This window comes from Myotis yumanensis, unplaced genomic scaffold (assembly GCF_028538775.1).
Source record: "Myotis yumanensis isolate MYYU_CA2020_CCGP unplaced genomic scaffold, mMyoYum1.0.hap1 SCAF_4, whole genome shotgun sequence".
Lineage (NCBI taxonomy): Eukaryota > Metazoa > Chordata > Mammalia > Chiroptera > Vespertilionidae > Myotis > Myotis yumanensis.
In genome coordinates, this window is record NW_027223755.1 from 18930786 (window position 1) to 18947421 (window position 16636).

Sequence of the window (16636 nt, forward strand, 5' to 3'; positions counted from 1 at the left end):
TCTTTTGAAACACATTTAATTTTTATTTTGACCCTTACCTTTCTCTCAACTTGTCTTTCACTGGTTTTCTCTTCAGTCTCATCAACTTGTCTAGTGAAGGTGCAGCTGAGTAAAGATTCCTGGTTTCTCCTCTTATAGGTTTCTCCCACAAGGACACTCTCCTCCTTTGCCACTACATTCCTTAGCTTGCCCAACCACAACCTTTTGTTATAGAAAAGATTAAAAGTAACTCCATAAGGGAAAACTCTCATGATAAACTTCATTTAGGTTCCCTGTTGTCTGTTCTTATAATAAACTATACAAAAATAAATGTTCGCACTCATCAAACTGGAATTGTTTATTCGTATTAGTCTTTCTCACCTTGATTAGATGTTAAAAGTTATTATTCAGAGATAATGTCTTTCTTTTTGATTGCTTCTTTGCTGTAAAGAACTCAGCGAAAGCCGAAACCGGTTTGGCTCAGTGGATAGAGCGTCAGCCTGTGGACTGAAAGGTCCCGGGTTCGATTCATGTCAAGGGCATGTGCCTGGGTTGCGGGCACATCCCCAGTGGGAGATGTGCAGGAGGCAGCTGATCGATGTTTCTAGCTCTCTGTCTCTCTCCCTTCCTCTCTGTGGAAAATCAATAAAATATATTTAAAAAAAAAAAAAAGAGAACTCAACGAAAAGTAGACTCTTAAAAAATGTTAAGTAAATGTATACATTTAAAAATGTTTTGTAATCTGGCATATTACTTTGCTAGGGTTACCATGACAAAATACCACAGACTGGGTTTGCATTGAGTTATATTAGAGTAGGGCCCACCCTAGCAGCCTTAGTTTAACTTAACCACGTTTTTTAAAGACTTTATCTCCAAATGCAGTCACATTCAGAGGTACAGGGTGTTACAATTTCAACATATCAATTTTGAGGGGGACCCAATTCAGGCAATTACATTTACTGGAAAATGAAATAAACTACAGATAACAAAGAGCACATTAGCTCTTTTTTTTTTTTCTTTTTGTCTTCCTGTTTTGTTGTGTATTTTTTTTTTTTTTCTTTTTGATCTGATAATCTCTCTGGAGAGTGAATTCTGAGGACAAGAATAATGCCTTATTTCCCTTTCCATCTCTTCACACCTAATAGACTGGTAATTAGCAGAGAGTGAAAAAACATTTGTTAAATTTCACTGCATTAAACTGAATTAAATGCAAGGACACAAATGAGCTAATTCACCATTAAACAATTGATGTTCACTTAGCGTATACAGATTCTTAATGCAGAACTTGAGTGAGAGACCAGCATCCTCTTTGATTGTCCTCTGGGTCTTTAAAATTTTTCATTCATTTTCTTACACAACTTAATGTGTTAATAAAATCTACAACAGTTCAAAACTCTCTGGGAACAGATATATTTAATGCAGTTTTCCAGATTGGACTATGCTGTGAATTAATAAGGGCAGGCGAAAACCACCAGAATTGCCACAGAAAGGTAATCAAATTCACTTTATTTCTTTTTAAACAATTTTTATTGATTTCAGAGAGGAAGGGAGAGGGAGAGAGAGATAGAAACATCAATGATGAGAATCATTGATTGGCTGCCTCCTGCATGCCCCACACTGGTGATCGAGACCACAACACAGGCATGTGTCCTGACCAGGAATCCAACCATGACCTCCTGGTTTATAGGTTGATGCTCAACCACTGAGCACACTGGCTGAGCTACTTTATTTTTTAAGATTAACTTTGAAAAGTTAACCAAGTGTTAGGTATGTATGGTATGTTTGCTCAGCAATACTAAGTTTGGGGTTCTTTTAGCACAACTCGCTTACTTTATAATTATTTTAAAAATCATGAGTCTGTATATATGCCCAACTATTTCAACTGTATGAAAATAGTTAAAATATGCCTTACATGTGAGAGTTTTATCTATTAGCACTATTTTCACAATTTCAAGATGCTTAAGTTGTAGCTGCAAAAACAGGATGAAATTGAATCAGGTTTTCTAGAATATTTACATCTCTCAGAAGTGGAAGGTGTTTGATCATTTTTGGAATATAAAATAATAATAAATTTGATGTTATATGCTTTCATGTATGTATCTATAGCATGAATAAATGAACTCAAATAATATGCTACTCCATAAGAATCAAGTAACAAAATGCTTTCACAGCAATTTTTTTTGTCATTAAATTTAAAATTTTGCAATGGTTAGGGCTGTGTGCGTGTGTTTTGTTTTGTTTGTTTTATATCTAATACTAGAGGCTCAATGCACAAAAATTTGTGCACAGGGCCCTGACCAGTTTGGCTCGGTGGGTGGAGCGTCGGCCTGCGGACTCAAGGGTTCCAGGTTCGATTCCGGTCAAGGGCATGTGCCTTGGTTGGGGGGAACATCCCCAGTGGGGAGTGTGCAGGAGGCAGCTGATCGATGTTTCTCTCTCATTGATGTTTCTAACTCTTTATCCCTCACACTTCCTCTCTGTAGTAAATCAATAAAATATATATTTTTTAAAAATTTGTGCACTGGGGGTGGGGGGGCCCCCTCAGCCCGGCCTGTGCCCTTTCACAGTCTGGGACCCCTTGGGGGATGACCACCTGCTGGATTGGGCCTGCTCCCCGGGGGATTGGGCCTAAGCTGGCAATCAGACATCCCTCTGGCAGCCCAGGAGCCATCGGGTGATGTCCATTTGCCAGTGGAGAGCAGGCCTAAGCTGCAGTCTGACATCCTTAGTGCTGCTGAGGAGGCGGGAGAGGCTCCCACCACCACCGCTGTACTGGCATCCATCAGCCTGGCTTGTGGCTGAGCAGGGCTCCCCCTGAGGGAGCCCACTGACCACCAGGGAGCAGCTCCTGCATTGAGCGTCTGCCCCCTGGTGGTCAGTGTGTGTCATAGTGACCAGTCATTCCCAGTCTTTCTGCTGTTAGGGTTAGTTTGCATATTACCCTTTTATTATATAGGATAGAGGCCTGGTGCATGGGTGGGTGCCAGCTGGTTTGCCCTTCAGGGTGGGGGTCCCCACTGGGGTGCCTGGCCAGCCTGGGTGAGGGGCTGATGGCTGTTTTCAGGCTGGCCACACCACCTTTAGGGTGGGGGGTCCCCACTGGGGTTCCTGGTCAGTCTGGGTGAGGGGCTGAGGGCCGTTTTCAGGCTGGCCAAGCCTCCCCAGCGACAGAAGCTCCCAGCCTCTTCTTTTTTTCTTTTTTTTTTCCTGGGATTTATTTACCTTCTATAATTGAAACTTTGTAGCCTGGAGTGGAGCTCAGAGCCAGCCAGGGATTGGCTTCCTCCATCACCAGGGGCAACCCAAGGCTCCAGCTCCGTGGCCACAGCCAGCTGAAACCAGGTATCTGGGGTTTATTTACCTTCTATAATTGAAACTTTGTTGCCTGAGTGGAGCTCAGAGCCGGCCAGGGTGGGTGGGAGGGAAAGCCTCCTGCGCTCCAGCTCCGTGGCCACGGCCAGCTGAAAGCAGGCATCTGGGGTTTGTTTAGCTTCTATAATTGAAACTTTGTTGCTTTCGGAGCTCAGAGCCGGGCTGCGGCAGGCAGGGAACCTTGGCTTCCTCCATCACTGGAGCAAGCAAGCCTCCTGCTCATTCCAGCTCTGTGGCTGCTGGCCGCCATCTTTGTTGGCAGTTAATTTGCATATCTCGCTGATTAGCCAATGGGAGCCGTAGCAAAGGTATGGTCAATTACTATGTTTGTCTATTATTAGGTAAAATTCTTAAAGTATTTTATTGAATTCAACCACAATTAAGGTTTTTGCAATAAGATTAATATACAAATAAGTAAAAATGATTCTACAACCTAAAAAAACAAACTTTATGAATTTAAAAAGTGAGTAATATATGCATTTCTCATTTTATCAACTGACTTTACCTAACAAGTGAAAAATACAAAATTCCTTTTGATCATTTCCTGGGGGATGCCGGTAGTGTTCTTCAAGTAATAAGGAATCTATCTGACTACAGACTAACAAAGAGATATATAGAAGAAGCACTGATTCAAATGATAAATGTCCCAAACAGTGGAAGGAGCGTTTTGCCAGAGGACGCAGAGGGATGGGTTTGGGAACCTGGAACTGGACCTGGAGCTGGAGCTGGTGCTGGAGTGGGATTGTCGATATCTTCTTGACTTTTATATTCGGGTAATGGAAAATATTCTGAAATTTTCATTCCAGGCATTTGGATGGGTTTATGGTTATTCATACCGGGTAAGACAGTGGACTCCTGGCTTTTCATTCCAGGGTCTTCAAGCTTCTGTCTTTTAGCACCAGGGCTGGCGACATAGATGGGTAGAAAATATTCCATGTTCTCAACACAATTCGCCATTTTGAGTCCTTCAGGAAATGCACACTCGTAGTGGCTGCGGGTCTGTCTGTGCTTCGAAGGGTAAGATTATTGGTAGCCCCATCCTGTGACACATGAAAAATCTCATTCAGAGGTATTATAATAATTCTTTCACTTTCTTTATCAAAAAATGTTTCAATGGCAACCTCAAAGCGTGTGTGAATGGTTAACAGAATGTGTTGGGCACCTGCTGCTTGAGGTTTAGCTGAATGCGCCAAGGTGAAATGGCCAAATCTGGCGTGGTTTAGCCCTCCAAAGGTAAATGAAGTTCCCTGGCTGGTGCTATACACCCCATTTTTGTAGTTATCCTCACAAGGTCTTCTCAGCAATCGCAGGGCTCTGGCCAGGTAAAAATGAAAAGCTTCGAACTGGAAGCCATAGATCTAATCATTTCAAGATCGGCCAGCCATCTTCACAGCTTCATTGAACAGATGGTAGAAGGAAGTTTGCTCTTGAGCTTCAGAAATATATGCCATCAGGGCTATTCCATGGTTATCCTTAAAACTCACGGGGAGAGAGAGCTGAGTCTTCCGAGCTTCCCACTTGGCTTTTGCATTTCCCCACACATCCTCGAACAGCTGGTGGGCCTGGCAGGTAACTGCACTATTTGTCCGGAGAAGTTGAGGAAAGCTCTCTGTGGCCCGCTTTTGTTCCCATGCTGCCTTGTACCCGAGCCTGTGTTTTAGAAGAGGTTTTTTGGGGGAGGGCCAAGATTGGTTGGAATTTTTACCTGCTTTTCCATTTCTGTTTAAGTGACTTTTTTTCTTGAGCCTGAGTGAGTGCACTGATATCTCTCAATATAAATGATTATAAGGAGCCCAACCTACACTAGACGGGAAGACCAATATCACATCAGAACTAACAATCATGAGTGTCATGAAAGGACAAATAAAGAATTCTCTGGAATGTTACATAAAATGATATTATGCTCAAAAGCAACAATTAGAATAGGAAAGCATAGAAAGTGCTCAGCTCAAGGAGGCTCTCCTGGTCTACCCGGACTTCAGCTCCCAGTTCCTCAGGGGGAAAATGTCACAGGGCAAGAGCTATGTCTGTCACCTCATTAGTTTGCTTCTTTCAGGACTGTCACTTGTGGTGCCTGCCATTCACTAACCAGAAACTGTTACTTAAAGTGTATTATTCAGGTTTATATTATTTATGATGACAGAGCCGGTCTGGTACCATTTTCTGTAACTGTACTAGAATTAATAGTTTCATTTTATTTTAAAATACATTTTCCTAAGGAAAAATGATGCCAAGTAACTTTTGATCTGGTAGTGCTTTCAAATATTCTATTTTGTGATTTGCCTGTTATTTAACTGGTCCCACTCACATGTGGTCGTAAACACTTAGATGGTCATTTTTCTGTTTTTCAAATCTGTATTTAAGAGACAGCAATTATTCACAAGCCAGCAGAACTCATTCAAACTCTGGTAGTCAAGCACTGTGGCCACGAACCCTGCCAAAGTCTTGTTTCATTAGGCTACTTTAGTGATAATTTCGCTCTTTTGTTATTGTGTGTCATGCACTATTAATTCCCATTTCCAAGAGGAACAGAATCATCTTTGCCTTCAGGTCCATCCAGTTCAGAAAAACAATCTCAGTTTTCCAATTTTATTCTCAAATATTGTGTCTATTGCTAGTCGATACAGGAAAAATACGCAGTCTATGTATTGTATCATAAAGTGTTAAGTTCAAGAATTTAGGTTAAAAATCTTAGAAATGGCAGTGTATTAGTTCACTTGGGCTTCCTTAATTCCCCAGACTGGGTGGTTTAAACAACATAGATGTACTTATTCATAGTTCTGGAGGTTACAAGTCAAAGATCAAGGTTCTGTCAAGTTTGGTTTCCTCTGAGACTTCTTTCCTTGGCTTACAAGTGTCCACCCTCTTGCTGCCTCTTCTCATGGTTGTGAATCTGTGCATGTTTGATTCCATCTCTGTGATTCGCATTACCAAATGAGGTAGAGGCAACACTGCACCAGTTCCATTATATGCCTTAAGAAACCATAACACTTTCCATGTTTGCACTTTTGGAAACCCTGAGCCATTATTATGTAAGAATTACAGCTGGTGAGAATGCGTGGTAAAGACCCGGGGAAGAAGCTATCTGGACATAGCAAAGAGGCAGGAGACTATAACTCAGGCATTCAGTGTCTTGATGATCCAACCTACCAGCCTTTCCCAATAAGACATCAGACATATGAGTGAAGCCACCAAGGAACACCTACCTGACTGTAGTTTGATAAGTGAGTCCAATAGAGAGGTATGTAGGAACACTCAAGAGGTTCTAAAACTACACAATAAAATTATAGCTTTATTAAGCCATTAGGTTCTAGTTCGAAGTAGGTAACACAATAGCATAAAACCAAAAACACCAAACACTGTCAGCTAAGGTCTAGATGCATGACCAGTCTTGGCCAATTGTTTGTTCTTTTCCTGGAGAAATATGTCATTATTAAATGGTATTAGTTGAATCTGACAACAATGAAACATTAATTCATATTTACTTATGCGACTCCCATAGCCCACAACAAAAATTGATAAGTGAACTAATTCTTTTTTTTTCTTGTTTTGAATTTTTCCTCTCTTCATTGATTAAGGTATTACATATGTGTCCTTATCCCCCCCATTGCCCCCTCACCCCCCAACTCATGCCCCTGGGTGTCTGTGTCCATTGGTTAGGCTAATATGCATGCATACAAGTCCTTTGGTTGATCTCTCCCCCTTTCCCCCAACCTCCCCTACCTTCCCTCTGAGGTTTGACAGTCTGATCGATGCTTCTCTGTCTCTGGATATGTTTTTGTTCATCAGCTATATCTATTATTAGTTGGAAACACCTGGAATTCTCTACCATGAAGCATAATAAAAGCAAGATTTTTCAAGAACATTTTCCACTTTTACTTAAAGGACAGTAAATTTTAAAAGCTATGGGGCATTATACCTGTTTCATTTAGCAAATTAACAAAAAAAATAGAAAGAAAAAATCTTTCCCACTAGAAAATATAATATTTAGATAAATGGAACTGGGAGTGGGGATCTGGAAATGGTTGCTATTAGATTCTGTTCCACTAAAAAGGAGAGGACATGACTATACATAAAAGAACTTACATATGTGCAGACATCTAGATAGCATGCAGTAGGTCTAGCTGCTGTGAATAGTCTAAACTAAGTTTTAGGCTAAATGACTAAGACATGGCCTCAATAGTTACATATGCTATATTATGTGGAAATGCCAGAAATTCTTTGGTATAATGTAGATGAAGAAATTGCAAGGCTATTGGGGATATTACTTCTGAAGTGACATTTTCTTGTTATATGTAGCTAGTATTACTACTCAACTGATAGTTTCTACTGAGAAAGTTCACAGGCTAGAAGGGCCTAGGGAGACATGACAATAAAATGTAATGTGTATATTTGATGGTATCTCTGAGCAGAAAAGAAAAGGACAATAATAAAAAACTAATGATATACAAATAAAGTAAGGACCCTAGCTAATAATAATGATGCATGAATATTGGTTCATTAGTTGTCACAAATGTACCATAGAAATATAAGTTGTTAACAGTAGAGGAAACTGGGTGTAGGATATTAAATAAAGCAGATACTAGATTCCTTGAAGAGAACCATAAAAATTATGGGAACTCTGTGATTTTAATCTTCCTCTTAGCTTCATTCACAAGGACTTCCAGTTAATGGTAACTTTGCACTAAAACAAAAGGATCTGATCCATAACATTAGAGGACATTGTTTCTGAAGTAATGTTAACTACTTTGGACACAGTAAGTCACTTGATACATTGGTGACAAGTGAGATTCATAGTGAACAGATTACATAGACTATTTTCACATCAGTATGTCCCAAAGAAAGTCAAGTAGGAACCAGATCACATCTTATATTTACTTTCTTTGTAATTGAGTTTATGTCAGAATGGTAATACTCACCAATTGGCAAAACCACCACATTATCTCACTGAATAAATGGGCAACGTATGTTTCGATAAGTGGGTCCAAACAGATCCCTTTTAAACTACTGGAGATCTCCCACTCCATCATAAGAATATACCAAAAGTCATCTCTTGCTAGGAATTAAATTTAAGATAATACACTACCAAAAACAACATAAAAATACCTCAGGGCAGAATTAATTTATAATCAATAAAGAATATATACAAAATTTATAGATGAAGAAAACTAGTCTACCTCCTTAATTTCTACAAACATTACTCCAAAGTAGGTTAAAATTGTGATAAAAATATCATTACTTATTGAAAGAATTGATAGTAAAATTGTAAGAATTTCTCAAAAAAGACATGAAAAACTTCTGTTTGACAACAGAAGAGGATGATATGAGTTGAAAAAGTTAAAAAATATATGAAAGGCAAACAATAACCATTATTGAAAACAACCCCATATAAGATACAACACAAGAAAACAAACATTACTGAAAATAGAGATATATTCAAAAGTAAGACTTAGAAAAACATTTTTTAAAGATTAAACAGTACTATTAATTGAGGTTATATACTGATAAAATTCTATATGTTTGTCTAAAATAGGCCAGACTCAGTTTATGATAGGGATTGGCATATATTATATATGCATGTATATGTAATATATAATTATTATATTATTATATTAGTAATTATAAAGCAAAATTTTTAAATGCGATATCTAGATAAAGTGACTGTAGTGTCAATTGGATTATGTGGGAAGTCCCTAACGCAGTGAGTAGGCTGACCTTAAGGTGAGAAGAGACAGGGAGAAACTATTCAAATCCACTTGGAAGATGCATCCAACATCCTAAATACTAGTCCGTGTTCTGAATTACATACTTCCAACTCACATAGTCTAAGGTTGTGATCGTTTTAGTTTTATAACATCTTTATAATAATTCTTGTCATCAAAACATATTTTGATCATAAAACAATTAAGCAAGAAATCAATAAACAAAACAAACAAGGAAACAGAAATATTAAGAATGCTGCATCATTCGAAATGAATAAAATTACTTTTAATAGTGCATATGATTTTAAATCATACCAGAGATTTGAAAATCGATGGGATTAAGTAATCACAGAATTCTACATATCAAAATACATAGAATTAAGTCAAAACACATTTATGGATATTCATGGTCTTACCTCTGCCTAGGAAAAGTTAGCAAATGAGTATAGCATCACATTTATAGATTACTAAAAAAAAACTAAAGAATAAACCTAAATCACTTAAAAAAGGAAGAGGTAAAATTAAACATAGTAATTAGTAAATAAAGAATTTGTCATATTGTGAAATTAAAGCTGTTTTAAATTATTGTGAGCAGAAAAAGAGACACTGAATACACAAACAATTCTTACAAATATAAGGAGACTAAAATTATTTTTATATCACCCCTTAACATAAAGGAGAAAATTAAAATGTACTATTAAGTCATTTATTTGAAAACATTTGAAATAACTAATTTAGACAAATTCCTGGAAAATATAATTTCTAAAATTGGCCCAGTACATCAGTTAAAGTAAAATACTTCTGGGAGAAGTTTTGAAAATATCAATAATAGTCACTTTTTTCCTCTTTCTTCCTTCCATCTTTCTTTTTTTAAAAAATATGTTTGTAGCCCAGCCACTGTGCTCAGTGGTTGAGCATCATCAACCTATGAGCCAGAAGGTCACAATTTGATTCCAGGTCAGGGCACATGGCCAAACTGCAGGCTCAATCCCCAGTGTGGGGCATGCAGGAGGCAGCCAATCAATGATTCTCTCTCATCATTGATGTTTCTGTCTCTCTTTCTCTCCCTTTCTCTCTGAAATCAATACAAATATATTTTAAAAATAAAATATGTTTCTATTGATTTTCTAGCAAGAGGAAGGGAGAGGGAGAGAGAGACAGAAACATCAATAGACTGCCTTCCTTTTACTCCTCCCTCTCCTACATTTTGAATAAAAGTAGAAGACATAAGGCAGAATTGATAGAATAAATATAATATTCAGTTAACATAAGTGTGTAATAATAAGATAGAAACAACTCTCTTATAGAGGTAAGATCACATATATAATCCAGGAGTGTGTGGAAAGAAAACAAAATAAATGAGGTGCAATTAAACCTAGCAACAAGCTTCCTACACACAATGCTTATTTTTCATTAGAATTGGAAGAACACACTCCTGGGAATTAGAATGTTTTATAGGAAGTTTCTTAGCTCTATGTTAATTAAAAAGCAGAACTAACCTCAGATTGAGTAAAGAAATAGCAAATGCTTCTTAGCATAGGAAAGTACCAGAAAGAGCTTCATGGCATTTAATTGCTATGTGTGAATTTGAAGTTAATAGTATTTCACTCTAATAATTTATCACTCTGCATTTAAAAAGGCCTCTTAACCATTTATCGCCTACTTGCTTTGGGTATCAAAATGTTTCAAGTTATAAATTTCTGCTGTTATTTTGTGTTTTCTTTTATTGTAAACAAAATAATGAAACAATATTTTGCTAAAAATGAAGGTTCAAACTTATATAAACAATTCAAATGTATTATGTTTATTTTCAATTCTTATATTTTTTACTAAAATCTCTGAAATAATATTTTAACACTGAAATAATAATATCAATTGTAATACATTTTAAATAGGTATTAGTAAAATACATTTACTCTATTTCTCAGTGGAAATAATGTGGCTACATTGCGAACTTTGAAAACAGAAAACTGTAATCTAAAAATATTTTTCTGCATCATTATCAAAAATTTTGTAAGTTTCATCTAAGTAAACTATGTAAATAACAAATAAAAGAAATTTTCAATCCAAAAACAGACTTTTACAGAATATCAATTTAATGCACTTTCATATACTAAATATTTTAAATTAAGAATAAAATATTTTGAAAATTATTACACATACCCACAATTGTCAAATGTAAACATCTATATTAAGGAATGGAAGCATTAGTTGAATAAAGAAAATCACTTCTAGTGTCTAGTTGCCTGTTCCAGAATCAAAAGAAAACAATTTCAAAGTAGCAACGGAAGTAGATTCTATAAAATATTTTCCAGAAAAGAAAACTGACTTTGCAGACTTGATACAAGATGCCATCTTTGTTGAAGTATCACATTAAGGAAATCATATGAAAAACATGTATTAAAAATTATTTTGCCTTTTCATATAGCTCTTTGAACAGTTAATATAGGGTCTTATTGCTACTCTTCCTTTAACATTAAATGCTTATTTTGTTCTGAGGAAAAGTGTGGCATATCATGTTGATAGATAAGCTATTCTGTAAGATTTCAGATAGTAGTGTTGGGAAAGACAAGTTCAGATATATATATATATTAAACTTTTAGGAAAAATCATTGTCATATCCAGAGTAATACATTATCAAAGTCTCAATATTCGTTTTAGTTCTTGTTCTGTTGGTTATTTAACGATGACAATAGGTAGATCAAGCTCAGTGAAAGGGACCTCATGTGTTTTAAGCAAAGAGGCCTTCTACTCCCACGATCAGAATCACCCCATCATTGTCTCATTGTGCAAGCACTGGGGTTGGCAAGGAGAGAGGCTGGCTGGTTGGCATTAACCTTGTTGAATGTAACCTCTGCAGTGGACCTTGATTTGAGCCATACAGATCATTACTCATTATACTAGAGGCCCAGTGCACAACATTCATGAAAGGTAGGGTCCCTAGCTGCTGCCGGCTGCCAGCCATGGCCTCCCTTCCCCAGCTGCCTGCTGCCGGCCTGGGCCTTCCTTCATTCCGCGCTGCCCCCTGGTGGTCAGTGCATGTCGTAGTGAGCTATTGAACTCCAGAGGGGACACTTTGCATATTAGGCTCTTATATATATAGATATACTCTGAGAACTCTAATTATGTGTCTTTTCCTCAGAACTCCTTAGGTTTTGCTAGATCAGTCTTGATGAGAAGGAGTTCATATGGTTTACTCCCCCTATCTTTTTGCTTCTTGGAATTTTTAGAGGTAATGTTATTTGTTTTGTTTTGAATTTGCCACCAGACTGCAAGTACAATTGAACTTCAGTCATGTCATAGTACACAGACACCTCAGGGGTTTAAGTTTTCAGAATACTTTCTATAACAAAGGATGTAGAATGTAATTATCATTAAAATTATCCCATGTAGTACTCCATTGTGTAAATGTATCACAGCTTTTTTATCCATTTGTCTACTGATGGGCACTTGGGCTGTTTCCAGATCTTGGCTATAGTAACTAACACTGCAATGAACATACGGGTACATATATTCTTTCAAATTAGTGTCTCAGGTTTCTTCCAAATTCCCAGAACTGGAATCGCTAGGTCACAATGCAGTTCCATTTTTAATTTTGGGAGGTAATTCCTTACTGCTTTTCACAGTGGCTGCACCAGTCCTCAACAATGCACCACGAGGGTTCCCTTTTCTCCACAACCTCACCAACACTTGCTGTTTGTTGATTTATTGATGATTTTCATTCTGACAGGTCTGAGGTGATATTTCATTGTGGTTTTAATTTGTGTTTCTCTGATGATTAGTGATACTTGAGCATATTTTTTATATGTCTATTGGCCATCTGTATGTCCTCTGTGGAGAAATCTCTATTCAGGTCCTTTTTAATTGGATCTTTTGCCCATTTTTTAATTGGATTGTTTGTTTGTTTTTGGTGTTGATTTTTATAAGAAAATTTTATTTACCTTTTGTGACAACATGGATGAACCTGGAGAACAGTATGCTAATCAGAGAAAGACAAATCTCACATAATTTCACTCATATGTAGAATTTAATGAACAAACTGAACTACCAAGCAAAATAGAGACAGACTCATACTGGTAGTCAGAGAACAGGCAGACAACTCAGGGAGTGGGGGGAAGGGGTTAATGCTGGGTGTGTGTATAGGGATTAAGCAAAAAAGAAAAAAAAAGAGAAAGATCTCATGGACATTGGCAACCATGTGGTGATTGCAGGAGGGGATATGGGGGAGGGTAGAACAGGGCATAGAGGGGATAAAGGGTGATAAAAAATAAAATAAAATAAAATGAATGTGAGGTGGCAACTTTCAAAAAATAAAATAAATTAAAAATTTTTCATGTTGTTTCATAAAATTTACTACAAAAATGAAACATGGTGTATATTATTACAACTTTATAACTAACTAGAGGCCCAGTGCACAAAATTTGTGCACTTGGGGGGGGGGTCCCTCAGCCTGGCCTGCACCCTCTTGCAGTCCGGGAGCCCTCAGGGGATGTCTGACTGACGGCTTAGGCCTGGGGGGAGCAGGCCTAAGCTGTCAATCAGACATCCTTAGCACTGCCACAGAGGCAGGAGAGGATCCCGCCACCACTGCTGTACTCACTAACTATGAGCTCAGCTTCTGGCTGAGCGGCACTTCCCATGTGGGAGTGCACTGACCACCAGGGGGCAGCTCCTGTGTTGAGCGTCTGCCCCCTGGTGGTCAGTGTGTGTCATAGTGACCTGTAGTTCCACCTCTTGGTCAATTTGCATATTAGCCTTTTATTATATAGGATTGTCAGCATAGTTTTCTTCAGTGCCCATGAAATGCATTATGTTCCAAAATGCCATTTTTACAGATATCTATATTTATATATAACATCAGTACAATTTTTAGAGTAGTTTTAGGTTCACAGTAGATTGAAAAGAAGGTACAAAATCTTTATATACATCCCCTAAGCCTACACATGGATGGCCTCCCTCACTATCAACATCACTCACCAGACTGATGAACCTACATTGACACATCATTATAACACAAAGTCCATAGTTTACTTTAGGATTCACGCTTGGTTTAGACAAATGTATAATGGCATGTATCAATCATTATAATGTCATACGGAGCATTTTCATTGCTTTAAAAACTCTGTGCTCCTCCTATTTATCCTTTTCTCCCACTAAACCCCTGACAATCACTAAAATTTGTATTGGTTCATAGTTTTGCCTTTTCCATAATATCATGTACTTGCAATCATATATTATATAGACTTTTCAGATTGCTTTCTTTCACTTAGTAGTATGCACTGAAATTTCCTCCTTGTCTTTTCATGGCTTAAAAGTGCAATTTTTATTTAGTGCTGAGTAATATCTCAAGGTCTGAGTGAACCTAGTTGACTTATCCATTCACCTACTGAAGGACATTTGGCTGTGCCCAAGTTTTTGCAATTATAAATAAAGCTCCTGGAAACATCAGAGTGCAGATTTTGCATGGACATAAGTTTTCAACCTCTTTAGATAAATACCAAGGTGAATGATTGCTGGACTGTATGGTAAGAATATGTTAAATTTTGTAAGACACCGCAAAACTGCCCTCCAAAGTGCCAGTGCTATTTTGCATTCCCACAGCAACAAATAAAGTTTCTACTGCTCCAAATCCTTGACAGCATTTGGTATTGCCAGTGTTCTGAATTCGGGCCATTCTAATAGGTGTATAGTTATACCTCACTGTTATTTTAATTTGCATTTCCCAGAAGAAATATAAAGTTGAGTATCTCAGATATTTGTTTAAATGCAATTAAATATAACAGAAATGTGATTTCAGTGTTTCTTTCTTAGAAAGCCTCTTCTTAGAAACTGAAAACTCATAAACTCTAATGGGTTCATGGAATAGATCTTAGACACAAACAATACACTAAATATGCAAAATAAACCCATAGTCTCTGGACAGTCTTGGCAACTTATTAGAAAGGCTGCACTTCATCATTGTTAATAATCTTATAAATTAGAGTTGTTGCATGAATACTAGACCTGAAATCTCCATCTGCCAAGATTTCTTTTCTTACACATATGGTTTCAGGTAAAAATACCACAAATACTTGGGTGACTTACATTCAATCAGAATAGGAATGTACATAAGTCTTCCTAAGTAAATAAATTTAAACTTAATTTATGGCAACTCAAAGGAGAGAGACTAAATAAAATCAAGATGCACCTAGAAACACCACTGATCCACAATGATAGATTATAATAGATCCAGCTGAGAGTGCAGAAACCAAGTCATCATGAATAAATATATTGTAAAGAAAGCCTTGAACAGCTTAATAAAATTCTGTAACTCACCGCCTCTCAGCTTGATATACTGTGTCAGCACCAGCAAAGATACACATAGTTTTGGCAAATGTGATTGAGCTTAAATTCTGATGATGTGAAAGAGGTTGACTAATATTAGCAACCATAGAACTTACATTTCCTTGTGAAAATTTTTGAGCCACATTTGTGACTCCTAATATTATATTTTGTTTCAACACTTCCTTTGAACTGATAAAATGCACAACTGTATTTTTATGCATTTTCTTCTAGTTTCCCCTGAGTTGTAAATTGCCTAAATGTGTCTCAGTTTGGATGTCTCATGAACACAACTTTAGCATGCAAAAATTAGCTGATCATTTCTATTTAAATATAAACCTCTTTTCATTTTTGATGTCTTATTATGGAACTTTATTAATATTTAAAGATCTGTTACTTGGCCATCCATCCAGGTACAAACTGGCTTAACAGTTATCTCTTCTTATTGAAGTTGAAGGGATTCCTTTTTTGTCTGGAAAAAAGGAATGGGGTCGCCAACCCATTTTCAAAGTTCGGGCAACTAATTTTTCTAAATCACAATAACTTTTTAGTTGTAGTCATGTTTTCCTAAAGGAAACAAGATATTTTTTTATATAGTTTGACTTTCCTGATTTGCTCTAGAAGTTTCTCCCATCAATGTATCAATCTCCACACCTTAACTATAGCTGTACCAAGATTCCCATGATATGAAATAAATTATTGGTCTCCTAGTGCCATTTTCACACATGCTGCTTAATATCTGCAAATGGCATACCAGCTTTCTGATATTTCTAATATTTCTTTACATTTAACCCATGTTAAACCCTTTCACCTCCTGGAAATATTTTCTATAAGCTGCTTAATGCATATATATTCCACTGTATTGTCCATCTCATTATAATAACTACTTGTTTTTTTCTGCCACTACCTGGGAGATTGATAATATGTGTTCAATTCCTGAGTTCCTAGAATTTGGCACAAAACTCAAGACATGAGTGACTTTCATAATTAAATGCATAAATAGTTAATATGTAAATCATATACAGAATATGTTAACACACAATTAGTGATCTGATAATATATTTAATCTTGAAGTGAGATAAAAATGTAAAGCATATAAACTGTAGAATTTATGTTAAATCTCTCAGATAGCCCCACCTACAATAACTCACTTCCTCAAAATAAAGGAACAAAATCATTTCTACTGACTTGATAGTGTGTTTGGGCTTGAAAACTGAAATTAATCATAATTTTTTATTGTGATAATTAAAAGAAAAAGCTAA

The 16636-nt window shown here is 36.9% G+C and overlaps 1 pseudogene; it reads right to left on the bottom strand.

The window, feature by feature from the left end:
- Positions 1 to 3942: 3942 nt before the first annotated feature.
- LOC139008427 (ecto-ADP-ribosyltransferase 3 pseudogene) overlaps positions 3943 to 16636 on the bottom strand; it is a 54096-nt pseudogene continuing 41402 nt past the window's right edge.